The following is a 16,371-nucleotide window of genomic DNA, read 5'->3' as shown; positions in this document are numbered from 1 at the left end:
TCCTTGGCTCAAGAGTCCCCTCTCTAAAACCCTCTATCTCACCAAACTCACTATAGTTTTGTAATCATTGTTCTGACATAGTCTCATCAATATCTAGGCCCCTGAACATGAAATGATCAAATCCTTACATGATATGATAGATGGAGTTTGGTGAAATATGAAGAGAATTCTTCCTTTTTATAACAACACAAATGCCAAGTTCTCGAGCTAAATTTGCTTGCTTGAGGGACCCCGTCTTCTACTTGGACGCGGTTGTCTGTTTAGAAATTAAAATTGAAAATGACGCAGTAATTAGCTATCCAATATTGTCTGCCACATATGACCGCATACTCATTGATTCTGATTCTGGTTGCGTCTCAACCAAGATTGGTTGAGGGGATATATCTTTTAGATGCTCTCAACAATTTCATGTTTCTTCGAGCAGACTTGGTCACTATGTCTACTTGTCTCTGTTTTTCATTTATGTGTTAAACATAATAGAATAGTATTTCGTTCGAAATATTTCTTTTAAATTATATATATATATATATATATATATATATATATATATAAACATTGCAGCAAGTCCTCCACCATGGGGAAAAAAATATGTATCAATCGATGTGATGTTTAACATTATTATTATGTATTTATCACATGCATCTAGTGTACTAAACAATCTCCATCTTCCCATGTCCAAACATAACATATATCGGTATGAGGAGCCGTTCAAACTTTGTTCAATAAGATAAAAACAACCACGTTGTATGCAAATTACCCTAATCCTTACTTTGAAAAACAACTGATAAAAAGGCAGCCACAGTGAGTGTCACTATGAAAATATGGTTGTCCTCGGCGAGAAACAAATATGCTAATTTTCCTGGAGTTGTGGTTGATCTGATGACTCTTACAGAAGAGACAGGGAGGATATTTCGGTGTGGGGGTGTGCCTAACAAAATAGACATAATTTCAAAAAAAAAAATTATGATGAAATACTATGCTAAAACTCCACGGAAACCAGACTTATCGACACAATTGGTTGGGTACTCAAGTACGCATGTTTTACAGAGAGCAAGTATAAATTCTTGGTATATAACTTGAGTTGATCTGCTTGTTACAATAACCAATACCTTATACTGTCGAAGCATTACTTTACCAAACTTTATTGTGTGTTCTCTGAGCATATTTAATTGTGAATATCTTATCTCTATGCAGATTTATTTCCAATATCTTCTCTTAGCACCACGCTCCTTTCACCAACTTTACAGCATGTGGATCCACGTTTCCTCTAGTATAACCCACGTCGAATTGACACATATAGCAATTTTGTGCCATATTTCTATTTGTGCATTAAATAAGAACTAGTGCCCAGATTCGATTTTCTTGGAACGACTTCTAATTCAACTTCTTCGAGGACCCTGCATAGTTCTAAGCTAGTAAATAGAATAAAATTTCAATAGATTCAAGATTTGGCATATTTCAATAAATATTGGCCTTAATCCTTCAATGGGTTTATTATAATCCTTTGTATGGCCGTCTCTTCCACTACATTTTTCGATTGTTCTTTAGGATTGTGAAACTGTTCCGCACTATTTAAGATTGTGACTCCTGAAACAAATTATGGATAGTTGGTTTCCGTTATCAATGTTGTGAGTCCTCCTAGGCTATTTCCTACTAATATTTCTTGATCTTTGACTATTTCATTTAAGAATTCAGCCAACTGATCCCTCCATACAAAAGCATTGTAGTCAATAATTGCTTTCTTGCTCCATCCAAAACCCAATAGGTCTATTGCATAAACCTTGAAATCTTTTTCCAACTTTGGGATGTTGTACCTTGAACAGAGGGCTCACTTATCACTGATGCACACATTGAAATCCCAGTTGTTCCAATTCCCTTCAGCAAGCCTCTCCTCGGCAAGTTCAGAGCTTCACCATTGGAACAGCGAGAAAAATTTGGGAGTTGGCTACTGTATATAATGGTCGGCCTATTGCAGAGCAAGGATTGGGGTAAGGAGTCACCCTCCTGGCTGGTGATGAGCAAGCGCTGAAAGACACATGAATAGGTGAGAGGGGGAGCGTACATACATACACCATTTAAAATAAGGCAAGCCTGCCACTGTAAATCATTGGACCATTTTATGTTTCCCTCTGATAAAGGTGGAGTCTGCATCTCATCCAATTCGTTTCGCTGTGTGAGATTTCCAACACTTGCTACGTAGCCACCCTTTTCACCAATGGATAGAAAATGTAATATCCTTTTCATTAATTATTTACAAAAATTAAAGAACAAGGTTTGCAAGAGAGTGTATTTTCCGTTGGCATGATGGCATGATAAAATAGGACTAAATATTATGAATTCATTTAATTCAAATGAGTATAGAAATGCATTCTTAAGTATGTTTATAGTATCCCATTCTATATACGAAATTATGGAGGAAGTTTAAATCTTCATATATTTTCAAGGGTTTGCATATTGTCAAATTTAAGTTTAAAGACTAATTTTAAGCACTTATCATTTCTAAAAATAAATTTAAAAAAATAAAGAAAAAAATTAATTAAACTACAAGTTTAACATGGAAGCTAAGTGTTAAAATTTAAAATTTATGGAGGTTGGTACTCTTTTGATTAAATTTTATAGGAATGTCAAGAAATTATAAATGCATAAATTGTTCCTTTGGAAGTATATCATAAATAAATTATAGAACCACTCACGTTGGTTATGATTTTTATTTGATTGGTTTTTATCTTATAAGGAAAAATCGTATTAAATTGTGGCAGGTGAACCATGGTTAGAAGAGGTACAAGAAGGAGTGGGGCAACTAAAGGGCACAACATGGTGCCACCACAACAGCCAACTCCTACCACCCCACCCAATGATGGGGAAACCATCTCAACACAAGAACAGATACCAGCTGGAGAAGTGTTGAACTTAATGAGATCATTCCAACACATGTCTGAGGCATTAATAAACCGTTTGGAATGGGAGCATGGAGGACCTGTCATACAAAACGAAGCACCCCAAAACACTACAAGAAATGATGTACGTTGAGATTTGGAAAAGGTAAAATTTCCAGAGTTTTGGGGGTCCACAGATGGTCAATCTGCAAAGGCATGGTTAGAAAACATGGCTTTGTGTTTTACCCTAAGAGATTACACCTCAAACATGAAGGCCAAGATGGGTATATTCTAGCTAAAGGGAAACACACTACTTTGGTGGAAGACATTATTAACCCAATTGGGGATGGATATATCAGAAGTAACTTGGGAGCTATTTGAAGAAAAATTTAGAGAACATTACCTGTCAGAGGAGTTCCTTGAGAGACAACTAAATGAATTCAATGCATTAAAGCAAGGGAGTCGCTCACTACCAGAGTATGAGGCATGTTTCATGGAATTACTCCGTTATGCCCCTCACTTAAACACAGAAAAGCTCAAGGTGAACAAATTTGTGTATGGATTAAATGTTAACATTCGGACCAAGGTTAGAATCTTAATGCCTTGCACCTTGCACGAGGCAGTTCAGTGGGCAATCATTGCAAAGGAGGAGATCATGAGCAGTGAACATAGTAAGTCAACAAGGCCCACAGGATCAGGAGTACCAAGTGGAAACAATATGGAACATAGAAATTTGCAAGGGGGTCTTGCACTCAATCATCAAAGGTGGTCAGGAATAAATCAAAGAACACCATATAGGCATCCATCTTAGCATCCGCACAGGGTACCGCAACAAACTCGTCAACCACAACCGCACCGGCCTATGCGACAACACCAAGTCACACCACCTCAACACTAATCTTCTTTTTAGTATAGTTCCAGACCAACTCCCGGTTCAGTTGGTCATAGGATCCAAGCCCCTAAGAGGGGGTTTTGGACTTGCAGAGGTCCTCACTACGAGAGGGATTGCCCTCAAAAGATAGGTAATACCAACTCAACTAAGAATGCAACTACATTGGGGGATCTGGGGAAGGATCATCACATCCATGCAGTGGTGAAAAATCACCAGGTAGAACACCAGTCCACTATGTTGGAAACCTCAGGTAATATTGATAGTATGAGTTTTGTCATTTTAATAGATCCAGGAGCTATTGATTCATTTATTTCTCTAAATGCATTATCGATGATTAAACATAAAGCAAATCCAAAATATGAATTTAGACATGTAGAAATGGCATGTGGTATGAAAAGAAATGTAGGAAAGATGGTAAAGGATTGTGAGGTGGACCTGGGTGTATGTAAGACCAAGGTATCCTTGTACTCTACAAATCTATGGGTTTATGATGTAGTTGTAGGAATGGATTGGTTGGAGCGAAATGAGGCACTCCTAGACTGAAAAGACAAGATTCTACATTTCACCGACAATTATGGCCAAAGAAAATAATTAAGGGGAAAGAACCGAGGGGTGTCCCTGAGGTTCATCTCCTCCATTCAACTAATGAAATTTAGGTGGAAGGGATGTCAAATGTTCTCGGTGGTAGCTCTAAACGATAAGGGTGACTCTGAAGACCTTGATAAACATCCATTCCTTTTTCAATTTAAGGATGTATTTCCCGAAGAACTACCCGGGCTACCCCCAAAAAGGGAAATTGATTTCACCATCGACCTTAAGCCAAGTGCTGAGCCTATTTCAAAGGCACCCTATCGTATGTCAGCTCCAGAGCTAAAGGAATTGCAGATCCAATTAAAGGAATTATTGGACTTAGGGTTGATATGACCTAGCATATCTCCATGGGAGCCCCTGTAATTTTTGTTAATAAAAAGGATGGTTCTTGGCGACTGTGCATTGATTACCGCCAGTTGAATAAAGTGACGATAAAAAATCAATACCCTTTGCCAAGGATAGATGACTTATTTGATCAAATGAGGGGGGGCGTCTATGTTTTCAAAGATAGATCTGAGGTCGATATATCATCAGTTGAGAATCAAAGAAGAAAATATTTCGAAGACAGCCTTTAAAACAAGATTTGGGCATTATGAATCTGTAGTTTTACCCTTTGGACTAACAAATGCCCTGGGTGTTTTCATGAGTTTGCTGAATGGAATATTTTGGGATTACTTAGACAAGTTTTTACAAGTCTTTATTGATGACATTTTGATCTACTCAAAGACCCCAGAAGAGCATGGCGAACACTTGAGGATAGTTCTAGAATGTCTTAGAGAAAACCAATTATATGGGAAGTTGTCATAGTGTTCCTTTTACCAAACCAAGATTCATTATCTTGGACACATTATCTCTGGGGATGGTATTGCAGTAGACCCGATAAAGATCGAGGCCATCATGGAATCCCCAACACCAACCAATGTTCATGAAATACGAAGTTTCATGGGAATGGCAAGGTACTATCGTAGATTTATCGAAGGGTTTTCAAAAATAGCAAACCCCATTACCGAGCTCCAAAGAAAGAACAAGAAATTCATTTGGACTGAAAAATGTGAAGAGGCATTCCAAAGGTTAAAGGTGTTATTAACGACAGCACCAATTTTGAAGGTGTTGGATATGGAACAAGACTTTTTGGTTTGCACTAATGCCTCCAAGGAAGGGTTGGGTTGTGTGTTGATGCAAGAAGGAAGAGTAATATCCTATGTGTTATAGACAATTTTGTGCCTTACAGCAACAAGCATGAATTGTCAATAATCCAAGGGATCCAAAGTTCCCTAAACATGATGTTCCTACCCCTAGAGGAACAAGGTCAGCAAACCAACAGCTCTCAGATCAGTTCTCCACCTGAAAATACTCAAAAACAAGCAATCCTGAAATCAAAGCAGGTGCTCCACTAGGTTTCTGCGCTGAAACTCAGTTGCTCCATGGTGTACCTGTGTTGCAAAGCAAGTGGGACAAAGGCCACCTGCGCTGAGCGAGATGGGACAAGTGGCACACTGAGTCATTGCTCTGGAATCTTCCAAAAATGACACTTGGATCAGGTATTTCGCCTTGTGATGAGTCAGAGGCTCTGTTTCTCCAAGTGGAAGCAAGGTTCTCCAAGTGGACTCAAGAACTGAAGATCAACTAAAGATTAACTGAAGAGAGAGAGGACACAAGGCAGCTACACATCAGTTGCAAGCTGACTCATCCTTTCTCAATTCATCTATATATTGAGCTCTCTCCTATGAGCTCAGGAGGCTGGAATTTTGTGCAAAGTAATGATATGCTGTTGGTTTCACTATAGAGCTATTGGGTGATTGTTTGAGAGAGGTGAAGAGGAGAAATTCTTTCTGCTGGGAGGTGTTGCTGGATTGGAGCCTTCAATGGTTGTAATACTCTCAGAACCTTTACTTCTTCATTAATAAAAGCTATTGAGGTTCTTCTATGTGCTCTTGTTTCAATAATATATTGTGATAATTGCATGTTTGGTTTACACTAATCCTTGAACCAGTTATGATTGCATGCTTCTTGTAGTTTCCTTCTTTGTTATTTTGCAGGATCTTATTGTAGCTGGGCCAGCAAAAGAGCAAGGAGCTGGGAGCAAGCAGCCAAAGAGAAGAGTTTGGATTCGACATTAAGCGCAAGGCAACGGTTAGTGCATTTCTCCATTCTCTTTTGCTTTCATAAAGAAGTAAACCTTAAGTAGTTTGTTTTACAGTTGTTGCTAAGGTACTATCACCCTTAGAGTGGGATAGGGTCATCCGAGTCGGATACTTTTCCCTACAACAAACTGGCGACTCCGCTGGGGATCGTATCCGTTTGATTGTGTTTGTAGTATTTTTCTATTCATTTCCTGAACAAAAGAGTACCAAATCGAAAAGCTTTTGACTATATCAAAAGCAAAGTAGAGGGCAGCTACTCTAGCTCATTTCTGAGCAAGTTCATGATTTGAAGAGCTGATCTACAAGGATCCTTGTAAGCTCTTAGTGATAGCTTTTCACCTTCCTAATCATGCCTTTGAGTGTGCTTGACTGATTGCTTCTGATTTGAGCAAAAACTGTGCATTTTTTAGAAAATTATGACCCGGAAACTGTGAAAACGCAAGTTTCGTTTTCCAAAGCAGGTAGTACACAGGCTACCTGCTTTGCAACACAGGTCCCGAAGGGGCTACCTGCGCTGAGAGCCAGATTGGCTGTGCAGCACCTGCGTTGGCCCAAATTTGCCTAGTGCATTTGGGGTTTCCTCACTTTCTCTTGCCTGTTTTCACTTAGATTTTGCTGCTAGGTGTCAGTCTTGTACCTGTTCTGAAACCAATATTACTTGCCATCATTCTGCCTCTGTTATATAACGAAATTGTACTTGTTCTTTGTATTTCTTACTCATTTACAATTTCCCATAACGAAGAGTAAACTAGTCTTGCTTTTGGCCTCTTAGATCTGAACCTGTGTTAGGCATTTTGCTGGTCTAAAGAGTTAGCTTGTTTGCTGTCCATAGCTGATTAGTCATTTTTACTTTCGTCAGTATGGTTTTATTTCATGTATTTCCAGTGATTAAGCAAGTGAATCTTAAGGTGTCTTTTGATTTTGGACAAACTTGTTTGTTTTCGCTCTAAATCGAAATCAAAGTTATATAACCACTTTCTTTTTGTAATCCATCAACATTAAGAAAAGGAAAAGAAAATACATGCATTGTGCATTTTGCATTTGAAAAAGTTTGCATGATGATTTAGGAGAAAGTGCATTAGTTTGTGCTGTATGAACTGTGTGAAAAGAATTTGCCTTTCTTCTCCCTCAGTAGTTAAGATTTTCATCAGTCAAAAAGATTTGAAAAAAGCTTGCTTCTCATCTTAGGCTGCATTTAGGAATTTGTCATATACATCTCGTGGTGAACCTTGAAAGGCAAACTTTAAAAAGATCAACTTAAAATATACTGAATGAACCTAACAACGCATTGTAACATAACGCAAACATCTAGAGGTCTAGGTAGAGACGTGTTCCGGCGTCGTTAAACATAGTGACTGTCGATCTCTACGAAGGTGGGTGATTCCTCCTGAGAGTCGGTGGCACTAATACGGAGTTGTGCTCCCACGTACCGTCGCGTATATATTGGGAGACCCCTATAGGCAATTATCCTTTATCCATAGGAAGCCGTGTCGGCCGCCCTACTGATCGCGATGCAGTGAACACAGCATTCACGAAGATCGACCACCCGTACCGTAAAATGTATTCTGTGGTTTCGCGAAAGGTTTGGCACACCCTCTGCCTAGATCTCCAGAGCAGTTTCTTTTGGCCTTTTTCAAACTCTATAACTGAAAAGGTCCAACCGAGCATTTGTCACTTCGGGCTCGTTAATACATCGAAGGAGACTAGAGTCATCTTTAGCTTTTTCTCGACTCTTAAAACATGAAAAAGCAAAGTTATGTTTAAAAGCGTCTAATAAAATTCATTCAAATCGGAAACACAAATTTTCCCCTTTATATTTTAGTTGATCGAGTAATCCGCAATCGTGGAAGAAAGTCAATTGAATATCCGTCGTTCTCGGAGGCTTGCGAGTCAACCATCTTTGTCTCCGGAATCGAAAACAATCCGGGCAAAGCGAACTCGTCGAACCAGTTCAAAATCTCCTTTAAAAGTTAGAACAAGTGTTCCAACAACATCTGAGATTCTGGTCACTCCAAACATTTCTGGAAACCCTGCCTCCATAGAAGAAGTTCAACCGCCACAGAGGGACAGTAATATTGATCCTAGTCTGGGGGCAAATACTTGTATGACTGAACCAGTTCCATCTGTAACCGGTCCAGAGAGTTTTGTTCCTCAAACATCTGTCGCTGTCGATCCAACCCCTTCTTCGGCACCGGAAATCTTTTACGGACCTGACGGTCTTCCTCTTCCACCTGGTCTGATTGCGATAGAGGAAATTATAGAGGAACCGCAAGTATCCACTCCAATTCAATTTGGAGTAGGGGTCACTCTATTTCCTGCTACAACAGAAGTTTGTCCATCACCAGTGGAAGTTCTTGTAGAATCACTAGGCGATCAATTGGATAGACTAAAAATGTCTGAACAACCGTCGACATCTAGGACTGTGTCAAATGACACGGCGACGGCAGAATTACCTGCCGCAAATCCAACAATGTTCGTCGGCATACCATCTGTCCCAACTAGCTCTCAATCGCTAGAAGGAGTCCACCAAGAGACTATCTCGACAGTATGGTCTGTTCCTGTTTGTTCCGGAGTAATGTCTGGTAACTCTCATGGTGAGACTCATAAAATTGACCCTTTTGGGAATCTAATTAGGCCATCCAGTCCTCCAGGACAATCAATTGCCTTGAGTTCTGGATTGCTACCGTATGGGGGGCAGTATGCCCTTTCATTACCCCCTCCGGGAGGGTACCCATACGGGAGTTCTCAACCTTATTCAAGTTATGGTGGAATTGCAACAAGTAGTTGGGTACCTATGCTATCCCAGCCACCAAGAGTTGTATATTCTATACAACAGTGTGTACCTGTGACAAACATCCCAACTACACCGGCTATTGTGACCGTGTCACAAGTTCAAACAATGCCTGTTGTGTGTCAACCTCAGATTTCTCAGGTTCTCATGCAACAGCCCCTTGACCCTGCGACCCAACCACAATCACCTACTGGTGGGGCAACACAAGTACAGTCGGGTACAACTACCCCACATCTTGGTCCAATGGTTAGTATAGCGCAACAACCCATGGTGTCGCAACCGTGGATAGTGCAATACCAACAGCCGCAATTCCAACAAGTGTACCAGGGTTCTGAACAGCAAATCTTTGCGAATACGAGACAACCATATATTCAAAATGGTCAAAATCAACCACTTTATAGTGGTCAAGTCCATCAACCGTATCAATCATACCAACATCAACTCCATTATGCTGGTATGCAAAGACCAACTGTTCAGGCGATTCCATCGTATCCTGGCTACGCTCCACCTAACTTGAATCAACAATTACCATTCGTGGCGACTTTAGAGTTGCCTGATTTACATCGGTTAACCAATGATCCAATTGCTTACGCCCCATGGTGGCCAGTGATTCCGCACAAACTTCCATCCGACATTCCTAAATTCAATGGAAATCCAGGTGAAGACCCGTCGAATCATGTGATGACATTTCATCTATGGTGTTCGTCGAACACTTTGAATGACGATTCGATAAGGCTTTGCCTCTTTCAGAGGACATTGACAGGTCCAGCGGCAAAATGGTATATAGAATTGCCTAGAGCTTCGTTCGACAATTTTGGCTCCCTTGCCACGACATTCTTAACCCACTTTCAATTACCAATAAGGTATGAAACGGGAACAGAGATATTGACCAACTTCAAACAGACAACCGCAACTCATATATCGGATCATGTACACGAGTGGCGACGTTGACGAAGAATGGTTAAAACATACGTTCCTGATCAGCTTTTAGCTGAGTGGTTTATAAAGTCGTTACTTCTGGCCATAACGGAAGATGTGGCAAAGGGAGGAGTCGTAACAGAAGAGCAAGTTATCGCTCGTGCACAATATTTGGACTTAGTATATACTCAGTCCGGCACGCTCTATGACAAAATACCAGACGCCCCTAGACCAGAGTTTTCAATCCCTCCTCCTCCTAAATCAAACAGTGACTCTCATGCCGGTGATGGCGTGATAGGCACGGCAAACACGAATCCGAAAAAGACCCAACAAAAGAAGGCCCGTAAGGATTCGAATCAAAATGCGCATGAAGAAGTTCTTGCTTCGGAAGTAAATGCCGTATCAACAGATAAGGGCAAAGAAACCAATCAACCAGGAAGCAAGAAGAATCAAAACAAAGGGAAGAAGAAGAAACAAGGAGAGTCATCCCCTCGAAAAACTTCTTCAAGCTCTCCTCGAGATAGGAAACCACCTTATGGGTGTCAGATATGTGATGAGGATCACTGGATGAGAGAATGTCCATACAAAGCTGATCTAAAAAGATTCTTAAAGAGTTCGCAAACTCCAGCTGTGTTAACTGATCCGTTTCCCGATCGAGGAAAAAATCTGGTTGGTAGTGGAAATGCTTCACCGTCGCAAGTGCTTATGTTATCGATATCGAAGCAACAGAATGATGCTTTGATTTCGACAAGGAACAAAGATTACGGGAATCCACAGGTGTCGAACGATAAAGGTAAAGATCAACCTAGCAGTTCGACAACAACTTCGGCAGAAGTTGTACCCCCCATCACACATGAATTAACAATAAAACCGCCAAAGGGAGTAGTACACAAGTCGACATTTAATCCTCGTGCCAGAGCGGCACAACATTATAATATAGTGGAAGATTTGGCGCAATCGCCGTCTGCTATGTCGACTCTTGAAGTACTACAAAATTGCCCATCCCAAAGGCAGGCATTGTTATCAGCAATTGGTGGGGTGGATCCTAAAGATTCCAATCTTGTATCCTTTGATCACAAAGGATATGATCCTCAGTTACCAGCTCAACTAGCTTTCCTCGTCCAAGTGAAAGCCCTCAACAAAACTGTTCATCGAACAATTATTGATGAGGGGGCATCGACATGTATTATGTCGATGAGTTGCTGGAAAACTTTAGGATCTCCAACCTTGTCGCGATCATCGACAACATTAAAAGCATTCGACGGAAGGACATATACCCCTTACGGTATCCTTAGTAACTTGAAAGTTGAACTAGGGGGAAAAACAGTAGAAATAGATGTTGAAGTCATCGATGGCAATCTTGACTATAACATCCTACTGGGAAGACCATGGATTTATGCCATGGAAGCTGTTGTGTCGACCTATTTTAGGAAAATCTCATTCCCCTTTCAAGGAGGGATTACGATCATTGACCAACAAAATTTCCTCCCTAATGGTTCACAAGTTACAGGAAGCGTTCCTCTGATCCATGGAAGCGACCATTCGTTTCAAAATATCGGAGTAGGCCTACTAAAAGATCCTACATTAATGGGAACTTTCACCCTTCCGCCAACGTTCATTGTGGGAGAAGTGGCGACAGTAGGAACCTGCAATATGATATCTTCCGCACAAAAGATGTCAGAAAACGATATCAGCATGGATCATGCAAAGGTTTTGTCCCCAAGCCCAATGGAAGTATTGTAGCAATCAATTTTCTTGGCCTGGGGGGCAACCCCAAATCAACGCTCATTAAGTGTTTGGATAGATAGGTCTAGAGAATATGGCACCCCTTTAAGTCCTTGGTCGCGAGTGCATGGAACCGACAAAGGAATAGTCCAATCAATGGTAATTGACGGGGCACCATGGAATGATTCCCACCATCGTTCCCTTCTCCCGGGTTGTGGGGAAGATACTCAAAATACCCTTTATCATCCTTCAGTTTTCGATTTTCTATCGAGTACTGTAAATACAGTGGGCAATGAGGATAGTTCTTTTACTATGTCAACCTCATTAAAAAATGAAACGATCCCCTTTCCAGATCTCAATGGTAAACCTTCATTCCAACCAACAAAGTTGAATGCAATGAAGCTTGGGGGGCATGCACCTCGATTTGCGTTATTATGCTGGGGGCATGCAAACATATCATTGAGCAGTTTTAGCAATGTTCATGCTCGTTAAAAAATAAACATAAATTGTGAGCAATCTTTCCCTAGCAGTTCAAGCTCACTCAGAAAAAATGAACCGGTAAATAACCATTGAGAAAAGTAACCTTTGAAAGCCATATTAAAAGCCCTTGGTCGTGTTTATATGCCATCACCTCCATCCGTTCATTTTGGCCAATCGTTCATCTCCATATGTGTGTTTACCCATTTTGAGGAACAGCTGCGAAGAGTGATTTCACTTAGCCATCCTTGTGACACTGCCGTGATTGGAAAATTCCAACCTGTACCTGGAATCTGCTGCTATCCCTGTTTATCACTCGTTCCTCAAAAGACGAGTCTTCTTTGAGCTCTTTTCACTGACTCGTAAAATATGAAAAGTTTGCCGAGTTTTGGCCTTCCAGCTCGTTAAAAGGACCGGAAGAGCTATCCCTCCTCTAGATTTTAATCTTTTTGGACCTGAGGGATTATTGCACAAAAAGATCGAGTGCTTGTTTTGTTCGGCTCGTTAAAGAAATCAAAAATTCATCCCTTCTGTATGGTTTTATACTTTTTCGGACTTAAGGGATTAGAAGACGAAAAAGGAATTTTGGAGTTAACTTTTCGTACCTTTTCAGACTCTCTAAAAATGAAAAGGACCAAGTTTTCCTTGTCGTTAGACTCGTTAAAATGATTAAATAGCGAAAAACTTGTCTTTAGACGAGAACGAGTTTCCCTATCGCTAGGCTCGTTAAAACATAGTGATGGGCTTGCCCGAAGGGCAGGTTATAGAACAAGCATATGTTATCCTCCTCAAGCTTGACAAAAATAAAGAGGTACTGGTCAGCAATGACTGGGGAAAAATTGGGAGAACCTCACAGCATTAATGGTAGCAAGTCGCTCTTGAACATGACACTTTGTCCTCCGTATCACATCGGGTTGGGTTGTTTCATTCACTGGTCTCATAACCATGGTCCTCGCCACACCATCCACAATTGGGGTAATGCTACCAATCCATCACATCAGTGTCGTTATATGTTCAAGAGATGTGGTTCTACAAAGAGTCAACCGTGTCCCATCCACTGCCATACATTATCCTTCATCCACTTCATGATCGCCACCCTGAATCATACATCACAGTTTGTTTTCACCTCATCACAATCACTAGCTCCGTTCCGTGTCACTGATGTGGGATCCATTAAGGCCCTCCTTTGACGGATCGCTCCTTGTCGACATCAGCTCATTATCCAAGGAGTTGATCTAGGAACACCCCCTTCAGTACTTTGAAGCTTGCATGCCTCAATGGCAAGTTTCTCACTTCCGGCGACAGGTATACATCAATGACCTTCGACCAGAAGATTTTGCATGGTGGTCGACGCCAAGTCCTTTATTCCCGCCATGTGAATTGTACTGCCGTACCTTGAGGGTCATCATCCTTATCAGTGATTCCTCCCGCGCTTGTTAACGGTTTACATCATTGACCGGTAATCAAGCGATGTCTTTCCATGTTCGACTTCAAAAAAATCTCACATGGATCGACTTGTACATCGAGTGAAGATCGGAAGAGATTGAAGACCCCGGATCTAGTTTCATCCATCCGGGCTGCGATATATATTCAGGACATAAAGACATTTGATATGTACATCATTACAGCAGATGATCATCCTTCTCAAAGGATGATAATTTCAACAAAGGATTATCAGTCTACAATCAGACGATCGTCTGTTCTATGTACCAAAATGTATTTATAAAGCTGAGCATGGGAATGCCCGCCTCAGCTAGATCATGAAAATGTATGAAAAATAATGTATTGTATTGTATCTTATTACAGGACACTTCTCAGCAGATTGAATGAACTTCGGATCCTCTCAATAAAGCATTTCACCCGATAAACGACCTCATACTTTAGGGGGCATCTGTTATAGACAATTTTGTGCCTTACAGCAACAAGCATGAATTGTCAATAATCCAAGGGATCCAAAGTTCCCTAAACATGATGTTCCTACCCCTAGAGGAACAAGGTCAGCAAACCAACAGCTCTCAGATCAGTTCTCCACCTGAAAATACTCAAAAACAAGCAATCCTGAAATCAAAGCAGGTGCTCCACTAGGTTTCTGCGCTGAAACTCAGTTGCTCCATGGTGTACCTGCGTTGCAAAGCAAGTGGGACAAAGGCCACCTGCGCTGAGCGAGATGGGACAAGTGGCACACTGAGTCATTGCTCTGGAATCTTCCAAAAATGACACTTGGATCAGGTATTTCGCCTTGTGATGAGTCAGAGGCTCTGTTTCTCCAAGTGGAAGCAAGGTTCTCCAAGTGGACTCAAGAACTGAAGATCAACTAAAGATTAACTGAAGAGAGAGAGGACACAAGGCAGCTACACATCAGTTGCAAGCTGACTCATCCTTTCTCAATTCATCTATATATTGAGCTCTCTCCTATGAGCTCAGGAGGCTGGAATTTTGTGCAAAGTAATGATATGCTGTTGGTTTCACTATAGAGCTATTGGGTGATTGTTTGAGAGAGGTGAAGAGGAGAAATTCTTTCTGCTGGGAGGTGTTGCTGGATTGGAGCCTTCAATGGTTGTAATACTCTCAGAACCTTTACTTCTTCATTAATAAAAGCTATTGAGGTTCTTCTATGTGCTCTTGTTTCAATAATATATTGTGATAATTGCATGTTTGGTTTACACTAATCCTTGAACCAGTTATGATTGCATGCTTCTTGTAGTTTCCTTCTTTGTTATTTTGCAAGATCTCATTGTAGCTGGGCCAGCAAAAGAGCAAGGAGCTGGGAGCAAGCAGCCAAAGAGAAGAGTTTGGATTCGACATTAAGCGCAAGGCAACGGTTAGTGCATTTCTCCATTCTCTTTTGCTTTCATAAAGAAGTAAACCTTAAGTAGTTTGTTTTACAGTTGTTGCTAAGGTACTATCACCCTTAGAGTGGAATAGGGTCATCCGAGTCGGATACTTTTCCCTACAACACTATGTATCAAGGAAACTTAGAACCCACGAAGAAAACTATGCAACCCATGATCTAGAAATGGAAGCAATTGTTTATGCACTAAACATTTGGAGACACTACCTTCTAGGAAGGAAGTTTGATCTTAGGACTGACCATTGTGGGCTACAACACATATTCACTCAAGGTCACTTAAATGCAAGGCAAAGACAATGGTCTGAGCTAATTAGTGAATATGATTTTGACATCACTTACATCAAAGGAACGGTAAATAGGGTGGTTGATGCTTTAAGTAGGAGGCCACAGATATTTTCAATGATTCCCTTAAAGACAAATTTGAGGGAGAAATTGCTTTAACTACAAATTAAAGACACCTGGTATCAGGAGGTTAGCAAAAGTTTGAGGGAGGATGAAATGAGGATCCCAAAATATGAAGAATACTCCCTTGATAATGATGGGCTACTACGATTTCGGGGAAGGATATATGTACCACTGAATGAAGATATACACCAATTAATCTTAAATGAAGCACATCGTGCAGTATACATGGCACAACTTGGTGTTAAGAAGATGAGTGTGGACTTGAAACCATTCTTCTTTTGGAAACGGATGAAGAAAGACATCGTGAACTTGGTAGCAAGATGCTTAGAGTGTCAGCGAGTAAAAGTTGAACACAGGCATCCAGCAGGTTTATTGCAACCCCATGAGATACCAAAATCTAAATGGGAAGTTATATCAATGGAATTCATTGTGGGACTACCAATGACCTCAAGAAGACATGATTCCATATTTGTAGTGGTGGACACGTTGACCAAGAGCGCCCATTTCATACCAATTAAGACTACATATAAGGCACCATAAATAACTAGAGTTTTTATTAATGAGATTACGAGATTGCATGGAGTGCCTAGGAAGATCATATCTGATAGGGGAGCAGTGTTTACACGAAGATTTTGGATAAGTTTCCAAGAAGCTTTAGGAACCCAGTTGAACTTCAGCACTGCTTATCACCCGAAGACAGA

General features: G+C 40.7%; 1 pseudogene; it reads right to left on the bottom strand.

Annotated features, from left to right (window-relative positions):
• Positions 1-1,474: 1,474 nt before the first annotated feature.
• LOC149152307 (uncharacterized) lies at positions 1,475-2,104 on the bottom strand (annotated as a pseudogene).
• Positions 2,105-16,371: the final 14,267 nt, after the last annotated feature.

This window comes from Pinus tabuliformis, chromosome 9 (assembly GCF_031772625.1).
Source record: "Pinus tabuliformis cultivar Carrire ecotype Pingquan chromosome 9, CPIR1, whole genome shotgun sequence".
Lineage (NCBI taxonomy): Eukaryota > Viridiplantae > Streptophyta > Pinopsida > Pinales > Pinaceae > Pinus > Pinus tabuliformis.
The sequence above is the reverse complement of the archived record's forward strand: the minus strand, read 5'-3'. Positions and strand labels throughout refer to the sequence as shown.